Source organism: Cornus florida, unplaced genomic scaffold (genome assembly GCF_030987335.1).
Source record: "Cornus florida cultivar Cherokee Brave unplaced genomic scaffold, ASM3098733v1 CherokeeBrave_3.0.0_Hap2_Chr10, whole genome shotgun sequence".
Classification (NCBI taxonomy): Eukaryota; Viridiplantae; Streptophyta; class Magnoliopsida; order Cornales; family Cornaceae; genus Cornus; species Cornus florida.
The window spans coordinates 56,999,683-57,007,497 of record NW_026775580.1 but is presented as its reverse complement, the minus strand read 5'-3'; the positions used below and the strand labels follow the sequence as shown (position 1 = coordinate 57,007,497).

General features: G+C 32.5%; 1 long non-coding RNA gene across 1 annotated transcript; it reads right to left on the bottom strand.

The window, feature by feature from the left end:
• Positions 1-417: 417 nt before the first annotated feature.
• On the bottom strand, positions 418-5,964 carry LOC132278571 (uncharacterized). Its single transcript, XR_009471086.1, has 2 exons — positions 3,628-5,964; positions 418-735 (listed from the first exon to the last, which is right to left on the bottom strand). It is a non-coding gene; the product is annotated as an uncharacterized LOC132278571 (long non-coding RNA).
• Positions 5,965-7,815: the final 1,851 nt, after the last annotated feature.

The following is a 7,815-nucleotide window of genomic DNA, read 5'->3' as shown; positions in this document are numbered from 1 at the left end:
TCTATGGCGAATTGTAAGTACCCGTAAATAATCTCACAAGGTACCGTTGCATGCCGTAGAAAAGTTTTCTATGACGAGTTGTAACTACCCATAAATAATTTCATGAGGTACAGAAGCATGCCGTAGAAAAGTTTTCTATGGCAAATTTTAACTACCCGTAAATAATCTCACGAGGCGTTGAAGTATGCCGTAGAAAACTTTTCTACGGCGAATTTTAGGTACCCGTAAATAATATAAACCATTCTCATGACTTGCCATGTATGCCGTAGAAAAGTTATTTAGGAGGATTTTCACTTATTTACGAGATTTCAAGCTCCTCGTAAATAAAATATATATATTTTTTTTATAAATAAAGCACCCTTAATTAATGCCAGTTAATCATCCACTACCTATAATTCACATCACTTTCAGCTATAATTCAAGTCAAAAAAACATACATATTCCATTAAATATATCAAAAAAGTTAAAACATTTTTACAATTCATCATTTATTAATGTGCCAAAACAATTCAACAATTACAATGTTCCAAAATAAGAAATAAATCCATTTGTCAAGAAAATCATCAATTTCTTAACACTTCTGTTAAAAAATTGATAAACCTTCTAACACTTGAGTTTCAGTCTGCACTTGTCAAAAAACCACCTCACTGTACAAAATCCAAGGAAGTAGCTGCAAAATCCACGGTACAAAATCCAGGGAAGTAGTTGCATCACACAAGTCTCAAATTCAGAATGCTAATAAAAAAGAGAAATAGTAAGATTATCATTTATAAATCAAACACAAACATTTTCCTAAGAATTTCTTCCTTAGATCTGCCAAAAATATTTCAAGCAGATAATTTTCCTTAATTGAATACTAGATTTTTGCAAGGATGTATGAGAACATACAATATCATAATCTCTTTATATTCATGAATTCTACAATATCATAATATGTAGCCTCTTTATCTCATGATTATGAGCAAATCTGAAACAAATCTGAAACATTGTAGGTTTTTGATACAACGATTATAAACAAATCTGAAACAAATTCATCATATTCTTCTAATAATTCCCTCAGAGTTCTGCTACAGCCCAGAAAATACTCATATCTTGTATACTCGTTTGTACAAAAGATAATTAAATAGAATGAGGTGGGTAATTTGATTTCTCACTTTTTAACAAAATGGCAATGAATAAGTTAATCAGTCCCATCTAAATTCTAAACAGAGAGGTGAAGTCCTGGAATTTCTCTTTTGCAGAGAGTGTAGTGGGTGGGAAGGAGGGAGTTTGCTGCTTTGAAACAAAGAGGTAGAGCCCTAAAATTTCTATTTTACAGAGAGTGTAGTCCATGTAGGTCCTTAATGACATGCAAGAAATCAGGTTAATCTGCTTTGAAACAGACAGTTGGGGCCTATAATCTCTCTTTTGATAGCTTGTCCCAATAAACTTTCAAAATATAATAGTTTTTTAGAAGAGCTTTTGAGGCTTTAGAACACCTGTTAATTATCTTATATTCACAAAGCATAAATATGAATATTTTAAATTTCTATGTCATTCCTTATAAATTGCCTTATCATTTTGTAAGTAAAACTAACCACTTAGCTCTCTTTCGCCACATAATCCATTAAGAAAGAGCACATAAACACAACATCCAGAATGTCGATTACATATAGCCTTTTACAATTTTCTATCACATTCAAAATGTGAATTACATATATAGCTTTTGACAGGTTTCTGTTATTTTCAAAATCTAGATTCCATCTTGTACTTTATCCTCGTTTCATTTGAAAACTATCAATTAGTCACAATTTTTATTATTTTCAAATATGGATTCCATCTTGTACTTTGTCCTCGTTTGATAAAATCAGTCGTAGTGTGGATAATTCTTTCATGCCATTTAAAAGCAATGTCTAAAAAGTGAAAACTAACAGATGACATCTTATCAAAATCTGAAGGTTCTTAAATGATAATACTCACTCCTCGCATAATGACTCATGGAAAAATAGTTTACACTTATTTGCCTATTCAAATTTGTTTTAAATTTATTTTAATGACTTGCATTATTTATTTTAATGACTTGTTTGTTAAGTCGTGTATATCGGGCTAAAATTTTTATTTCCCTCGCACAATGAGTTATGGAAAAATAAAATTTGCCGCTTTATGCCAACTAATACGGGATCTTAGCACCTAAATCTTCTACCTAATTAAATCGTTTCCATCTTCCTATTGTGTGTAAACCTAAGTTTCAGTTATTATTCATAATCAATTTGCATGGTGACGGAACTCCAGTCGGCAAAGGTCTGCTTTCTCTTCCTCCCTCCCTCCCTCTTTCTCTCTAGGTTTACACTTCAACTACTTAACAACTGATTTTCTTTGTTTTGTTGTTTGGATCTACGCTATGTTAACAAGTCTTTTACACATTAATTATCCATGGATCAATAGAACCGGCCATATATAACTAAGCAATTACCCTCCAGAGAGGGCATGGGAAGTGTTATTTTAAAGGTTTTAGTATAATATTTTTTTAGTCTAAATCCTTTTAGATGTGGGATGCAACATATTTGTGTGCTCAGGAATGATTTTTCATGATAAGGCCTGATTGAAATAAATTATAATTCTGGGATTGGTTCTCATTATCTCTGATGATATGTGGTATGTCTGCTCATTAGTATAGGGTCATAAATAATTAGAATATGAAGAAGTCATTCTCCAATTTACCTACAAATATTGTTTTCCTAGGATTGAAATTTTTTAAATTTAGTTATTACATAAAATGTTATGAATTTATTTAAAGGTATAAACAACATATCAACAACTTCTCCTGCACAACAATCAATCAAAACCTCCACATACGATGATCCCATACTCCCATGCTTTCAACATTTTAAAACAAGAAATAAAAATGGCCTCCACACAGGCCGATGTACCAATAAGGTAATAAAGTTCAAGATACACCGTAAAATTGGTCACTTAAAGGCACGTGACCCCCCTAAGTATGAGTATAAAAAAGCATTACTGAGCAATCATAAAACAAGCATAGTATTTGACCTTTGTTATAGACTAGAATCATAGAAATTCTGATTCTTCTGCTTCTATTGAACTAGGGATAATCAATCCAGTCAGAATGAGACCAAATAACCATAGTGGTGTTAGAATGCAACTTGGGACAATAATCCCCTGTTCGAAGAAAATCAGAGCAGCTGATACTTCAAATATTTTTAGAACATTTGTTTGATATCCAAATTGAGAAAACTTAATTTATTTTGAAATTTGACTTAAGATATTATAGATCTATAAGTTCTTGGAATTTTCAGAGGTCAACAAGTCAGTCAAGTAAAATGTTCAAAAATCAAGTTACAACTAGTGTAAAAAATCAAATAGTAGCTACTGCTGGATTTTTATATAAATACCAATTTGGCCAAAAATCACAGAATTAATTTCAGAAGTACTAGACACATAAAGGAATCAGGGGTTAGACAACTTGAGAAACAAACACAACAAATAAAAAACACAACAAATAAAAAAAATACATTAATATATTTTCTCCAAACCAGTTCCAGCAACAAAGCATTCCATTGCCACAACTTAATAAGGAATCTATTAATGACCTAAAAAATATGATGGAAATGATTAAAAATGTGTCACCTGCAACATTTTCGACTCCAATTCTTGTCGTTTTGCATCTCTCACGCCTTCATCAAAGTACATGGCCTCCAGTTCATATGTATATAAACAAAAACGTAGAGTAATCCAAATCAATTTAGTAAAGGAACGTTTTCTCAAAAAATAAACAAGAAGATTAGAGCAAAAAAATCAACATTTCCAATTTTGATTTCGGAAAAGTATTATAAAGTTTTAGAAAGTTCAAAAGGACAAAAACTGAAACAAGTATAATAGGTCTTAATTTTTTACTTTCACTTGAACTTTCCACCCCTAAAAAGCAGAACCAATACAAGAATGAGCCTAGCATTTTATATCAAATAAAAACTATATTAGTGAGATACATAGAAGTCAAGGGGCAGAGTACAGAGCATACTAAATTATCCATAATTCAGCCCCTTATTTTGTTTCTTCCCAAAATAGGTAAATTTAGATATTACCGATTTGAAACAACAATGTTCATGTCATCAAAAAGATAAAAATAAAAAAGATATAGACGCATAATGGATCTAAAGAATGTCCTCAAAAAGCAACAAAACTATATATACTACATAAACATATATATATATATATATATATATATATAATCAGGGTTTTTATAAACCATTCTCTTTAACCAAATGACAGAATAGAAGGACCAAAACTACCATTTCAATCATTGTATGGCCCACATTAAAGCTAACCTCTATCTTATAAAATGAAATAAAAAGGTTATTCCAAACTTTGGAACTAAAAGCTCTTTGCAATATGTTCCTAACAAGGCCCGTTTTGTTGGAACTGAAACACAGTCTTTACACATCACCAATATGTAGAAGCACAATTAGATTTATAATTTTAAATAATTAAGTAGATATGAACACATAATGTAAATTTAGGGCTTTTTAATAAGAAGCCTTACAGTGAGAGTCTGAATTGGATAAGTTCATTATAAGCATAAAGATATAGCAAAAATGGTTGTAAGATGTGTTGATTAGTCTCAACTATCTAAGACACTGAGACAGTGACTATAAAAAAGCACAACTTGATCAATAGTCTCACAATAGCTAATAAAAAATAAAAACAAACAAACAATTTGTTTTTCAGCAAATTTTAAAATTAGCTGATTGTTTATAACTAAAGATCATAAAAAATTAAAAAGCAAAATCCCATTATGGATAAAGCAGACACTATCCCAAAAGCAGATAACATCTCTTGTAAGTTTCAGATAGCCAAGGGCTAAATTAAAATGCATGATATATAGATTATGCTTATTTTAGAAGCTGTAGCTCAGCTGTCCCAAGCAAATCACACCAAGTACATTATCTTGCTATGCTTAAGATCCTACAAGATTGGAGACAAATAAGCACAACTTGATCAATAGTCTCACAATAGCTAATAAAAAATAAAAACAAACAAACAATTTGTTTTTCAGCAAATTTTAAAATTAGCTGATTGTTTATAACTAAAGATCATAAAAAATTAAAAAGCAAAATCCCATTATGGATAAAGCAGACACTATCCCAAAAGCAGATAACATCTCTTGTAAGTTTCAGCTAGCCAAGGGCTAAATTAAAATGCATGATATATAGATTATGCTTATTTTAGAAGCTGTAGCTCAGCTGTCCCAAGCAAATCACACCAAGTACATTATCTTGCTATGCTTAAGATCCTACAAGATTGGAGACAAATAATTAGGAATTGTGATGGTTCTAGTCGACTTGGTGAATTCCATGTCCATTTTAGATTAATAAATGAATTAGAGGAAAAAATAATCTGAAGCTATTAACTTCCCAACCTTCACATTCACTCTAGAATGATGATGTCTTATTAATTAATTAATTAACTATATACTCCACACATTGCCTAAGGTCCATTGAGATTACAGAATACAGAATTCAAAATAAAAGAAAAATATGAATTTACAAATGACTTTCTCTTCAGCAAAATTCTTAAAAACTAATATCAAACATGAAAAAAATGCATCCATAAATCATATAATATCATTCAAACATTCAAGAATAGATAAACAAATTCATACATCCAATTCCAAAACAAAATAGTCTAGCCGCCCATGCAAGCAGAAGAAAGAAAATAGAGCATCGATAAAATAAAATAAATTAAATCAACAACAAGCTCTCTATCTAATTTCTCCCTTCGATTGTTAGGGCTTTTAGCAATTTTGAAACCTTAACAAATATATAGATATTCGTATCATCACATTAAAAAATCAGCAACCAGCAAAAAATCAACAAATTAAAATGAAATAACAGATGGGTGAGAGTGAAAAGATCAAACCTAAGATGAGACCCGAGAGGTTTACCAATCAATCGGGGGGGGGGGGTGGGGGGGGTTCTCTGAAGATCAAAGAAAGCCCTAGCACTTGAAACTCTTTCAATACAAATTGCATCATTCAAACAGAATAAACCCTGATATTTTTTTTTTTTGATAGGTGAATAAACCTGAAATTTTGAAACTAAAAAAAAAGGTTGTATAATATATAAGCACCTCTGTGTGTCGTAAGAGCATTAGGTTAAAATAATACAATGATCAAGAACTTACAGCTTCGTGAATGTGCATATTTGATTCTTGAGAATCACTCCCAGTAGAATAGCACCCAAGAATATAAAATTGGGGGAAAACTTTCTTATATAGTTTACAAAAAGATCGTTATTATTTCAATGTCGTGGCAAACCCAAGAATTTTTTTTTCAAAAAGCCTCTATATTGAAAAACATCTATATATACGGGGAGGGGGAAAAGAGAATTTAAGAAAGTACTGACAGAGTTCTTGCTTCTTCAAGAGGAAGGTTTAGTCAACGGAATGGGTGGACGCATCATAGATAAGCTCGAAGCTGTTGAAGATCTTGACCATGTGTCCCCTCTTGGCGGAGGCGGAGGCGGTGACATTTCTTCGCCGCCGTCCGAGGCAGCATGAGGCGGTTGGGACTGGGACTTGACCCTCATGTAGTGGTCAGATATGTTCACTATTACAAGCAGCTGGAGCTTGAATGTCAGTCCGCTACTCGACGACGATGCCATCCTCTCCCTCACTCTTCCATTATCAGCTAAATCTAAGATTGAAGAGGCTTACACGCTCCTTGAGAAGAGGAGCAGAGGGGTTGAGTACTCTCGGGTATTCTAGATCAAAGATGAAGAGTGATTTACAATTATAAGTTTATAAAATTTTCACATAAAATGGTGTAGTTTAATAGCCCTTTATAGTTTTTACAAAATAAAATAATCATGTGTATTATGTGTTTGTGCGTATGGTCCCGCCAAACAAGGCACAACAAAAATTTTACTGTTTATTTACAAATCAACGGAGGGAAAAAATGGAGGGAAGGGAAAAAAAAATGGAGGGAAGCGAAAAAGCGGAAGGAGTGCTGGTAAAAGCTTATTTACGGGGCAAAAAAGGCGCCTTAGATGCGAAAACTTTAGGTGCCGTAGATGTGAAATTTATCCACTTATTTACGGGGCAAAAAAGGCTCCTTAGATTTGAAAAATTTTATTGCTTATTTACGGAGCAAAAAAGATGCCTTAGATGTGAAAACTTTTATTTCTTATTTACGGAGCAAAAAAAGCGCCGTAGATGTAAAATTTATCCACGAGCTGTTTAATACACCGTAAGTTCATCTTATTTACTGGGCAAAAAAGGCGCCTCAGATGTGAAAATTTTTATTGCTTATTTACGGAGCAAAAAAGGCGCCGTAGATGTGTGCTTTATCAACGAGGAACATTTATCCCGTTAAAGGTGTACAAATATACCGTAAATGTATCTAAATATTCACGGGCTCTTTAATACGCCGTAAAAATATTTTTCTACGACGATTCTATAAAATCCTCGCGACAACATGTCCTATTATGAGGATTCTTTTAAAAACTCCGTAAATGGTGGTAATCACGACGCAAAATAAAGAAGCCCCGTAAACACTATGTCGTAAAAACCCACTTTTCTTGTAGTGTATGTTTCATTTTTATTTATTTTAAATTCTTTCTTGTAGAACTCTATTCTAATTAGAGTGGATATAGGGTGGTTTTTACAAAATCTGGGACATTGAAACTTAGTTTTACTCAGTAAAATCAATAGAGCTGAGGACTGATCAAACTAGACGTCACCGGAGAAGACGTAGTTGAAGAGAAGAACAGAGAGGAGGGGAGGAGGTTGGAGGCGGCTCCATGAAAACATGGAGCCAAC